Raw genomic sequence first — 13,580 nt, forward strand, 5'->3', positions numbered from 1 at the left:
AGCATCAACCCCTACTCTCATCAATCCAGATTTTGATAAGCATTTTATCCTCTACACCCTAAGGGGTAAATTGAGCATCTTTTCTATTTTGCCTCAATCAAATGAAAACAATTAAGAGCAACCTATAGCCTTCTTTAGTGAAGGGCTTAAGGAGTATGAAGACAATGACAACTATGTGGAAAAGCAAGCCCTTGTAGTCATAAGAGCTTTAAAGAAGTTCAAGCATCTTCTATCTCACAATAAAATCCATTTGCTAACACCTGATGCAAGTGTCAAGGACTTTCTTTTGAGAAAGGATATTAATGAGAAAAGGGCTAGTTGGATCACCAAGGTTATGGAGTATGATATTGATATCCAAGTCACCAAGTTGGTATGTGGGAAAGGACTGTGCAAGTAGATGGTATCATCTCAAGAATCAAATGAAGAAGTTGCCTTGGTATTAACAAAACAACAAGAAGTAAGAGATGAGAATCCAAGGATTTGGATAAATGACATGATGATCTTCTTATCAGGAAATGGATATCCTCACGGATTCGATAGAGTGAAAAGAAGATAGTTTAGATTGCAGTCAATTCTTTATGCCATAGTTGATGGTATTATTTTTAGGAAAGGCTTCAATGGAGCTTTGCTAAGATTTATTGATGTAGATCAAGTTGAGAGAATGATTAAGGAGCTTCATGATGGTCCTAATGGTGGCCACTTTTTAGCAAGAACCACTACCATCAAGATAATGAGGGCAAGATACTATTGGCCAACTCTATTTTAGGACTGCTATAAGCATGTTATGAAGTGTGAAAAATGTGCCTTCTTTTCAGGTAAGAAAAGATTTTCAGCCCTCCCACTTCATCCCATTCAGGTGGATCAACTCTTTTCTCAATGGGGATTATATTTCATAGGTCCTAGTAAACCCCCCTTCTAGCTTTGGTCATAAATAGATTCTAGCTATTGGAAATATAAGAGGAGTAACTAAGAGGAGAGGGGTGAATCAATTACTACTAAAATAAATCCTAGATCCCTTAGATGTTAGTACAAAAATGCAAACTAAAAGATGAATACTACTAAAGCTCGGTAAACACACAAAAAATGTTGTAACTTGATAATAACTAAATTATTTTGGTAAATGCTTAACATATAAACATTAGATATTATTTGTGATTACTAGTACTTAACTGAGTTGCAAACACATAAAGGAAAATAGCATGAACACATTTGACACTAGGATTTAACGTGAAAACCCAATTTGGGAAAACCACCAATTGCAACTAGTTACTATTTTCACTCTTCTAAAGTAAGCCCTATTAGGAGCCAACCTTGTTAAAGGTTACAAAACACACTGTTAGGTGTGACCCTATTAGAGGATTTAATCACCTTGTTAGGAGTGGCCATGTTAGAGGTCTTGAGACAATTCAATAGAACTGTCGCCTTGTTAGAGGATTTGCAAATAGCTGTTAAGTGAACTCTGTTAGGAGATTTAGATGACTGCTACAATGTTTAGAGAGTAACAATAAGATGACTTGATTTGAATGCAACTTAATTGTTGATTACAGATCATTGTTCTAGATTGTACTTGATCCTTCCTGATCAAATATAGCTTTTTTGCTCCATAAGGATATTATGCTTATACTTCAAAATTGCTTCCTTTTCTCATTATTAAATCTTTAATAACATCTTCATCCTTTCTTATCCACACACACTTTTATATCACAACTTGACCTTATACTTATATCTTCCACTTTGTCAAGTCAGCTCAAATACAACTTAGAATAATAAATATTCATCACCTTAGTCGGCTGGAATCAAAAGATAAATAAATTAAGATTAATATGCCAAAATAAGAAAATCCTTCGTTAGCTAACCTAGCTCGGTAGAAACTAACATAGAAATGATTTTCTTTGTAAACCAATAGAAGCTCGATTAATAGTGCAAATTTGTGAAAATCCTTTGGTGACTGAGTGGGCTCAGTTAGCAATGGTTCCATCCAATTTTTCTTCATTAACTAAGTAAGCTTGGTTAACACTCATCTTTTGCATACTTTTCTTTGATGCCCAAGTGAACTCGGTAGATACTTCCTTTTGAACTAGGCAAACTCAAAAATGCTCAGTAGACACAGAAAATTATCTTCACTACCCAAGTGAGCTCGACATATACTGACTGATAATGATATGACATTTGTGTAACATCAAAGACAATACATAATTAATCAATTGTATCCAACACTAGCTACTAGAGATTATTTTACCAGGTAGATAGAGGCAATTGCATTAAAGGATGCTACTGAAAATTTGGTTGTTGAGTTTTTAGGTGGAGTCATCATAAGGTTTGGTACTCCTTCCACCATTATTTTAGATAATGAAAAATCATTTGTAGGAGCTTATATATGTGCATGGGTAGTAGATCATGGTATTTATTTGAGTACATCCTCAAACTACTACCCCCAAGGTAATGGATTAGCTAAATCATCCAATACAAATTTGATTAGGATCATGAAGAGGACCATAGAGGATAATCAAAGGTGTTGGCATCATAAATTGAGGATAGACCTTTGGGCTGATAGAACAACACCTAAGAGATCCATTGGGAACTCCCCTTTCATGCTAGTTTATGGGAGGGAAGCAATGCTTCTTATCTCATTAGAGTTTCCTTCCCTAGAATTAGCTTATTAATTGGAGTTGATTGAAGATGATGCTATGTCAGTGAGGATAGAAGAATTGATGGAGCTAGAGGAGAAAAACATCAACATCAGATGAAAAAATCTTTTGACAAGAGGGATAAAGTAGAAATTTCAAAGAAGTGACCTTGTCCTCAAGTGGGATGAAAACATAGCCAAGCTAGGAAGGCACTCCAAGTATGATACTATCTAAAGTGGACCTTATCTTATCACTAGTTGTAAGTAGGCCAATGCTCTCCAATTATCCAAGCCCAATGGTGATGTTCTACTCATTCCAGTTAATTGGATTTACCTCAAACCCTGATTCTGGAGAGGGTTAAGAATTTCTATATATATTAAGTTAGTTTCTTTTTTTCAATAATTACATGAGTACATGTTGCTTCTTCTAAAGATGGCAGGTTTTGAGTTGCAGTTCAGAGGAGGTTGAGTTTGTTTCATAGTTGTAAATGTCATAGTTCTTCTATATTTATGGTTTTTTGCAGAATAGTTTCTTGTATTTTATGACTCTACAGCCCAATGGATAAGGCCACTGATCATATACATAACAAGCTATTATCCTCTTTGAGTTACCAAAATTGTAAGCCATATTTGCCCTCCCACCAAACAATTGAGTTTGCTTTTCAAGTATGGCCAATGGTCATATTTATTCAAATACTCAAATGATCAAATGTTACAAAAGATATATTCAAACTTTTTCTTATCTCTTATTTTCCTAAGTTTCAAGCTTTTCCTGCTTTATCACCTTGAGTTATTTAAGTTGCAATCATGCAACTATCCTTCATCACCTATTTGTTGTATTCTATGGCTTAACCATCAGAGGAAGTGTGAATGTGCAACACAATCTTTTCGGTGGTTAGTGTGGCTTCATGGTTTAAAAAGATAACATCCAATTTTGAGTGGCAATGTACCAATATATCTTTATTACTTGGTCATGAGGTTATGATCTTGAATCAAGGTTTAAGTTGTGAGGCCACAATCATTCTTCATTCACATGATTGCAAAAATTTTAGTGTAAACCATGGTTAGGATGGGAAGTCACGAATCACCATTTCATGCAGTCGCAAACATCTAATGCTAAGTTGAATATTAAGTGACGATGTTGTGAAACTCCAATTTCATATTGTTGCTTGATTGTAGTAGTTAGGGGAAAATGTTAAGGACAACCTATGAAGCAATGCTATGTTTGGTTCATGGTTTCACAAGGTAAAGTAGTTAATAAAGATAAAGGATTGCAAAGCTGCAGTTGAGTGCAATTAGAGTTCAAACATGAAAGATAGAATATAATTGGTCCACATGGCGATGCCTAAGGATTGAACCCAATTGACCAATGACATGGCCAACTTGGCATACTAATAATAGAGGAAGAAAATCTCTGATGGTGGATCTAGTCTTTTTTTATCTCCTTTAGCCACTTTTATCATTCCCTAGGTCTGATAAATGTGAAGGAATGATCCATCGCTACCTATTCATCCATCTACCTAGTAAAAATGTTAATGTATGCTATTTGCATTTTCTCAGAGCTCTATTTTGTGAACAAGTGATTTTCCTACATCTTGATTATGCCATGATAAGATCATTTCTAGTTTTTTAGTAAATGTTCTCTACAAACTTGAATGCAGTTGTTGAGTTTTTTTCTTGGTGAAGAAGATATCTGAGTTATGCTTATAGTATAAAAAGCATGTTTTGAAACCTTTCTTATGGTCAGTCTTCTCTCTAATCCTTTAGTATTGCCTTGTGCTCTACTACTGTGATTCCCCTACCTCTACATTATTATGATCTCTATTGTATCTCTTTCTTCCATTAATATATTGTGCAAACATTCTTTGCCTCTTGTTAATGTATTGTCTCTTTCTCTCTAATTGCATGACTATATCTATCTTTGGCTTTTGAATATTATAGTTGGAAGGTTATTCCTTGTAGCATTCTTTGGTTTTATGATCTACATGTGATAGGTGAGATAAAAAAAGTTAGAATCTATATACTCTGAGATTGTGTTAATGAACTATGCATTATTGCACAGAGTTAAGATTGAACAATCTATTTTGGTGTATCACCTCCTTAGGATAGATTAGGTTAGTGTTCCATGCATGCCTTCTTACCTTTTCCCCTCCAAGAGTAGTTAAGTGCATCCTGATAGAAAAGAAATCAGCCTTCTTTGGAGACTCAACCTCATTGTTCAAGTCTCACAACTTGGAGGTTGTTTCCCTGTTTCACAAGGTTTTCTTTCTGTAAAAGATTCAGGAAAGGGTGCAAAATTTTGTGAGAACACTTTGTACACCTTGTAGATGCTTTGATGTGTGGTGCTCATGAATGTTCTAGTGACTCCATGGTTTAACTAGAGATGTCACTAAGGTTCACTTGTCCATGTATAGCTAACAACACTAACAAATTGATGTCACACAATGAATATTAGCAAAGTTGTGCACGGGTGCACCAATTCACTGAGGAACACTAAAAGATTTGGCATCAAGCAAGATCATCACACTAATTTCAAACCAAATTAATCCTCCCAAAATTGAGAGAGATAATTATAAACATCAATATCATGGTCTCGTAGCATCTGCTATTTTTTCGATAGCCCTCATGAGCTTCAAGTTACAACCCTCAAAAGATCACTTTCAAAATGTGCTTATTATGACTTGGAGATGCTTTGGTTTTGGTTGGTCATGAAATTTGTAGGCTCTCTATGGATTAAATAGTGGTTTCACTAGAGTTCACCCTCCCATCTAGAGCTAAGAAAACTAATGAACTGATGCCACAACAAATAGTTTAAAATTGGGCAGTGGTGCACTAATTTATTAGGAACACTACAAGATTTGGCATGAACCAAGATCGGTGCCAATTTCAAATGAAATTGAATCTCCTAGAATTAAGAGAGGTTATTATAGAAATCAATATCATGATCTTGTAGCATCTCATCATTTGTCAATAGACCTCACAATCTTTGAGTTATGTCCCTCAAGAGATCAATGCCTAAACGTGCTTAGGGAACCTTGGGGATGCTTTGGTTCAGGGTGGTCAAAAATGTTGTAGGATCTCCTTTGATGAAATAATGGTTTTAATAGGGTTAACCCACTGATCTAGAGATAATGACACTGATAAAACAATGTCATGATGAACAGTTTAAAATTTGCATAATGGTGCATTGATTTATTGATGAATATTGTAAGATTTGGACAACCAAAATTGATATGCCAATTTTAAATGAAATTGAATCTCCTATAATAGAGAGATATCATTATAGAAATTGATATGATGGTCTTGTAGCACCTCATAGTTCAATGATAGCTCACATGATCTTAGAGTTATAACCCTTGAAAGATCACTTTTGAAATGTCCTTACTGCAACTTTGAGATGCTTTGTTCAGGTGGTCACAAATGTTCTAGGCTCTCAATGGATGAAATAGTGGTGTCATTAGGGTTCACCTACCCATATAAAGCTAATTAAACTAAAAAAATTATGCCATAATGAATGGTTCAAAAGTTGCACAATAGTGCACCAATTCACTAAGGAATACTACAAAATTTGGCATCAATTGAGATCATTGTTTGAATTTCAAATAAAGTTGAATCTCCTAGAGATGTGAATAGTTATTGAAGACATTGATATCATAGTCTAGTAGAATCTCATAATTTTTTTAATAGTCCTCAAGAGCTCTGAGTTACAACCCTCATAGGATCATTTCCCAAACATGCTAACAACATGTTGGAGATGCTTTGGTTTAGGGTGGTCATGAACATTGTAGGCTCTCAGTGGATGAAATAATGGTGTCACTAAGGTTAACCCAACCATATAAAGCTAACAACACTAAAGAAATGATTCCATGATGAAACATTTCAAAGTTGTGTAGTGGTACACTAGTTACAACCCTCATAGGATCATTTCCCAAACATGCTAACAACATGTTGGAGATGCTTTGGTTTAGGGTGGTCATGAACATTGTAGGCTCTCAGTGGATGAAATAATGGTCTCACTAAGGTTCACCCAACCATATAAAGCTAACAACACTAAAGAAATGATTCCATGATGAAACATTTCAAAGTTGTGTAGTGGTACACTAGTTACAACCCTCATAGGATCATTTCCCAAACATGTTAACAACATGTTGGAGATGCTTTGGTTTAGGGTGGTCACGAACATTGTAGGCTCTTAGTGGATGAAATAATGGTCTCACTAAGGTTCACCCAACCATATAAAGCTAACACCACTGAAGAAATGATTCCATGAAGAAACATTTCAAAGTTGTGTAGTGGTACACCAGTTCACTAAGTAAAACCAAAAGATTTGGCATCAATTGAGATCATTGTGATAATTTCAAATGAAATTGAATCTCCCAAAAATGAGAGAGTTTATTGTAAACATAAATATTATGGTCTTATAGAGCTGCATCATTTGGTGATATCTCTCACAAGCTCCAAGTTACAACCCTCAAAAGATCACTTCACAAACGTGCTTAGGGTACCTTGGAGACACTTTGATTTGGGGTGGTCATGAATGTTCTAGGCTCTTTGTGGAAAAAATTGTGGTGTCACTAGGGTTCACCCGATCATCCAAAGCTAATAGCACTGACGAAATGATGCCACAACGAATAATTCAAAAGTTGTGTAGTGGTTCACCAATTCACTAAGGAACACTACAAGATTTGACATCAACCAAGATCATTGTGAAAATTTCAAAAGAAATTGAATCTCCTAGAAATGAGAGAAGTTATTGAGGAAATCAATATTAATTTCCTATAGCATCTCATAATTTTTTGATATCCCTCATGAGCTCTGAGTTACGACCCATAGAAGAGAACTTTCCAAATGTGCTTAATGGTTCAGGGTGGTTGCAAACATTCTAGGATATCTATGGATGAAACATTGGTGTCATTAGGGTTGACCCAAAAAATAGGAGCTAATGACCCTAATGAAATGATGCAACACTGACAATTTTTTACAACAATTCCAATTTTTGACACAATTACATAAATTACACTTTGAACATTGTAAACATGACCAATATTAGTTAGATGCACTAAAAATATGGTTTTTATGCTCCCTCCATGTTATTTGATGACTTTGACTACTTTGACCATTTTGATCAACCTTTGACCAATACAAACTAGTAGGATAATTGGTTACATAGATGATCGTACATATTTACCATTCAGATCTATTATATAAAAACACAAATTAGAGAACTTTATAAAAAAATAAAAATAAATTAACAAGTTCATATTTGCATTATTTCATCATAATTACAAATGAATGATAGAAATATGAATATAATTGTCCATACAAAGTAATATGTATATGGAAAAAAAGGTGCACAATGTACATCATTGTGCATACTAAAGTCCTTATGTATATCATTTCTATAACCATATTATATACACAACTCCCAAAAATCCTAGAGATTAAACTATCATAGAATTTTTTTCACTCCGCTCCTTAAAATATCTACATCTTTGAGTGTTGTTACCATTGAAGACACCTACAATTCAATATCATACTAAATGTTAGTATTATAGGAATTTAATACTACGTATAGGTATAGGTGTATAATGAACATATAAAACTGAATTTGAAGCATACAATGAATATATGAAACCTTGTTGTGAGTTATTAATACCTAGTAAAGTGTTCCTAAATGGTCATCTCTCTATTTAAGGGTATCTAATAGGACTTTGTGATCAACATATCCAATAGTATGAATTTCTTTAATTTTTGGTCTTCCTTGATGCTTCATCAATTTTACATTTTCTGCTATAATAGGGTGTGAATATATAAGAATGGTTTTGTGCTTCTCATAGACTTCGAATGTAGGAATTCCATTCCTTCTAAGCATGTATGTTTGTAACCATATACCAACAACAACTAAACTAGTAGGATATGTGAATCCATCATCATTTGTAATCAATTTTGCAAGCCTTTTTTTACCTCTTACACAAAATTCTAACCAATAATATGAATTCTCATCATTCCCTTATGGTGCAACCAATGCAAAAGCATGTCCTAGTTGAAGAAGATTTGATAAATGGTCATGCTCAACTAAATTTACCATGTCATCATTTATGATTGAAAGCATGAGAGAAAATAGAATAATATAATGTGGAGCCCATGTATACACCCACTCACTTGACCCAAAGTGATCCCAATCACACTAGAAACAACTAGGATAAAAGAAAGCTAGTTGTTCTATCCAAATTGTCTATGTACTACAATCAGAACTACAAAATGAATGCATCTTTGAAGAATATCTCATTGTGGCACAATCCAATCTATCATGTAAGGATCCCTCCTCAACCAACCAAAAGAACATACACACTACTAAATCAAGATTTCCTCCCATGATAATGAAAATGTACACCAATCAACTATGGTACAAGCATTAAGTTGTGTTGCTGAAATCTTCATTTTCTCCTTGACTAGATCTCTCTTCATACAGTCCCCCACTCCATAATGTTTCACTTTCTAAATTCCCAAACTAATTTTTTTTTCTAAATATGAGGTACACCCCTCTTTGCATGTATTCTACATTACCAATAAAACATGTGAGCATTCTTTAATTGACCTATGCAATTATCTAACCAAATGGGATGTCTATCCATAGTAATATCATATTCTTGCAAGAACTCAAAATAATGCTAGACAAACTCATGAGAGTGAGATATATCATTTCTCATATAAAGTGACACTCTTTGATTATATTTCGGTTATCTTCTGCACCATCAGGGGCATGTCTATTTGTTATGTGGACAAAAATTAAAATCTAAATGGAGTTGTAATACCAAGATTGTGTATCTTTTGGGGTTGCAATGTGTAGTTCTCTACAAAGTCAACAAGTGATATAATAGTGTCAATGGGGAAAGTGTCCTTACACATTCTAAATTTTTAATCCAGTCACTAAAACCTATGACTATGCCTTACATACTTGTAAAAATGATTTTCCTTGAAATCAAAAATAAAATCAGCCACACACATTTTTTTTGCAACCAACTCACATCTAGAGCCGTCACTTCCACTCTTCAATGTGTATTTCACCATTTCATAAACCTTTTTTGAAACTACTATCTTTTCAAGATCTTCTTCGCATCCTTCATGGAAACATGTCAAATGCTTTGATAAACCACCACATTGTCAGCACATCTCATTTAAGAAATCATTTCTATAAAAGAAAAAACCATCATCTCTAGGATATAAGAATTGATCTAGTAATGATCTTGATGATTTTGGAAGTCCACTAGTAGTACAAATCTCCAATATTTCATTAGTACACAAAGTAGAATAGATGGAGTGTAATTGTTCATGGTGCATAGAAAACTACACATGATATTTACAACAAAATATATTTAAAATCTTAAGTGGCACACAATAAAATGATTTCAATGATTCAAAGTCCCTTTGTGATATATGCAATGTTGGATTAGTCTCACAAAATTGTTTGAATTACCTCCAAATAATGTTTTGGATGCGGGGTACGATCTTTATTGCCAAATTCTCAACTTCAAAACATCCTTTGCATTTGGTGACACTCTTGAGCTAGAGTGCCAAAATTGTGCAATTTTTTCCTTCACATTATCAATTAGTTTCTTATCATAATGTTGAAGTCTTCCACAATTAGCCTATGTATCTATATGAAGAGGATTGCCAAAACTCTCTCTCTCTCTCTCTCTCTCTCTCTCTCACACACACACACACACACACACACACACACACACACACACACACATTCCAAGTTCTCTACTCAAAGTTGTACATCTTATATTCAACTCAACACATGTTTGTCTAATAAATATTTCTTTTCTCAAATGATGACTTACCAATGAAGTTATAATAACCCTTCAAATAATTGTCTTTTCCTTTTCCCTTTTATTTTCCCCTATGCTATTAAGAGCACTTAAAAAGTTCTTCACAATAATGACATTTCTCCTCATTTTCTTGTTGACATGAATTTTCAATTTGGATATCATAGGCCTTAACTATTGGATCCTTAACAATTGCACAAAAAGTTGGCATTACTCCACAAATGTCTTGTTTCCAAAAAAAATTCATACAATTTTGAATCCCACAATTGAATTGTTTTATGTGATCTCTTCCCTTCCAATATGCTCAAAATGGTTCATTAATATTTATTAACCTCTTTGGTGTTCTACAAAGTTTAGTGTAAGATTTGTGTCACTCTTTATTATAAAGAACCTCATTTTAATTATAATGAGGAGATGTGTAAAGTTCATTTACAACACTATCATTGTCATTCTGAATTATTATATTTTCTCTTTCAAGCTTTACATTTTCCTCTTCAATGAATACGTTGCTATTGACAACATTAACTTGATTCATATTAGAAAGTTCAACATCATCTTCACTAGAAACTATTGGTACGGGCTTGACCTCATTCACATTTAACATACGTTGTCTCTTTTTACGTTGGTTTTCCCTATATTCTTCATTTTGTTCATTCATCACCTTCCTCTTCCATTTAGATTTTCACCTACTACCGCTCTCCATAGTGTCAGCATTTATAGGACACATTATCAACTAATTATACTACTTTTTGAAAGCCTGGGCCCCAAATTTTTTCTATTTTCGGCAAAACTCTCAAATCTTGTGAAAATGTGCTCAAATTTTAGCATGTCTTGGGTTTGGGGACCACAGTCATTAGAAAAAAAAAATTCACAAGTAAAATATAGGATACCCAATATATTAGGCATCTGATAGATCTAATACTTGATACAATGCCGCCAAACAAGCAAAAAGAATCACTTGGAAAATGGATGGTGTGGATTGAAAGTTGTGGAGACATCTGGATTATTTGCTCCTTGGTCTATGCGATATATAAGATATGTCTATTTTATTGTTATAAATGAGGTATTTCCTAATCAACAATAATATGTAATCTTTTAATTCTCTTTTGAATTTCAAATTGTAGTATTTAATGTATATAGTTTATAAGATATATTATTATACTATATTATATTATATTATATTATATTTTAATATAATTCAATATATTATATTATATTTTAATATAATTTAATATATTATATTATATTATATTATATTATATTATATAGTATATATCATACACTAATTAATTTATAGGGTCATTTTGACCTATTCCATGAGACCATATGTCCTTAGGAGTCATAGGGGTTATTGTAGAAGTTGTGAAAACCAACTTCACAGATTGCCAAAATCACCTACATGCAAATAACCTACTAAAGAGAAACCAGAAAATGGAGGAAAAAGAGGAGCATGTAAGAACTCAACAAGATGAGAGAAAAAGTATTCCCAGATTGATTTAACGAATGCTTGAAACGAATTACAAGAGTGCAACCTTTAAAGGTGAATGAAATCCCTAAAGCCTAAAAAATCTAGGTTGCACAATATAATTAATATAAAATATTAATTATATGCACCTAAAAGCAAGCTTAAGAACTAGAGTAATAAATCACTTAATCAACTAAATCAAGATGATCTAATTAATAAGTGAAACAAAATAATTACTCTAACACCCCCCCTTAAGCAAAGCTCGGGAGGAAGCTAACCTAGCAAAGCTATGAAAGCAAGAAAAAATGGGTCCCGGCAGTAAGGCCTGATTAGGTACCCAATACAAGGAAATCTTTGTAAACTGAAGAAAAAGGAGAAAACCCAGTGGGAAAAACCCCTCTCCAAAAAGAGATAGGAAAGAATGTTATAGAAGATAGGAACAAAGAGAAGATCATGAAGACAACCACTGAAGCAAAAGAAGCCGCAAACTCTGTCAGAAAGAAACTGTTGATCTGAAGATCCTCCACAGAAATAGAAGGCACAAACCGAGAGTGTCTATATGGTAGGTGATCCATCTCACCAAATTGCATAGGTAGCCAGTCACTGCAATCGCCTAGTATATAGGATCAAATACTGAATACATAACTTACTATAATGAACCATCGAACCAAGGAAGCATTAGAAACAACAAAATAACCCTTGCTTAATGTAGATGGGGCGAGGTGACAGGCAACTGAAAAGATGGGCCAAAAATCTCCTACAACATAGGAACCAAACACATCGAGAGTGAGGTACAAACACCTATAAAGGCACATGTCACCAACAATGTATGAGGCAAAAGAGGAAGAGGGCACAAAACCAACAAACAACTATCCCCCCCCCACCCCCCATGGCACTTTATAAAATAGTGCGAGTACAACAAACCACAATGATGAAAAGGATCTTGAAACACAAGAGTAGCACTTTATCTTAGTGCGTTTGCATAAAGATGCTTACAAGTGATATCATCAATGATCAGAAAGAGAAAAAAGCTAATACAAAAGATGGTACAACCCAAAAGAAGAGATCCCATGCCAAGAAAATGATCCTCAAACCTGAAACACCCAAGATATCCATCATAGAGAAAAAATGCCAAAAACATGATAGAAAGAGCATGGGGAAAAATCTAGAAGAAATTACATCATTTATGAAAAGTAGACAAAACCAGCTTTCCAAAAGTATCGTGTTTTCAAAAAATGGAGATGGGATGCACAAGAAACACTCATCGGAGTCAAAAACAAAACTTTGGACTTTAACTACAAAAATAAGAAGCTAAACTGCATCAAAACCAAAAAAATCCTACACCACTATCTTTGTCTTAGAACCAACTTTCTGGTGCTTCTTTCAGATCGAAAAAAGACCTCTGTATGCTCAAGATATGGCTAAAAAATGCGAGTAGGTCAAAAAGACCTTAAAGGAGAGGCAGGAGTGCTGACATCATGTTGATGTCATCATTTCATGAGCAAAAATTTGATGGCCATGAGGCCGTCACTGCAAAAAAGAAAGCCATGTGGCAGTGCCACGTGGATGACATGTGGCAGGTATGGTTGATGTGACAGAGGCCACATAGCAAAGTGCCACGTGGCAGCCCTACCATGTGTCACACCATAACAGGTGC

This window comes from Cupressus sempervirens, chromosome 7, assembly GCF_028749045.1.
Source record: "Cupressus sempervirens isolate cs-2001-9-10 chromosome 7, ASM2874904v1, whole genome shotgun sequence".
Taxonomy (NCBI): Eukaryota; Viridiplantae; Streptophyta; class Pinopsida; order Cupressales; family Cupressaceae; genus Cupressus; species Cupressus sempervirens.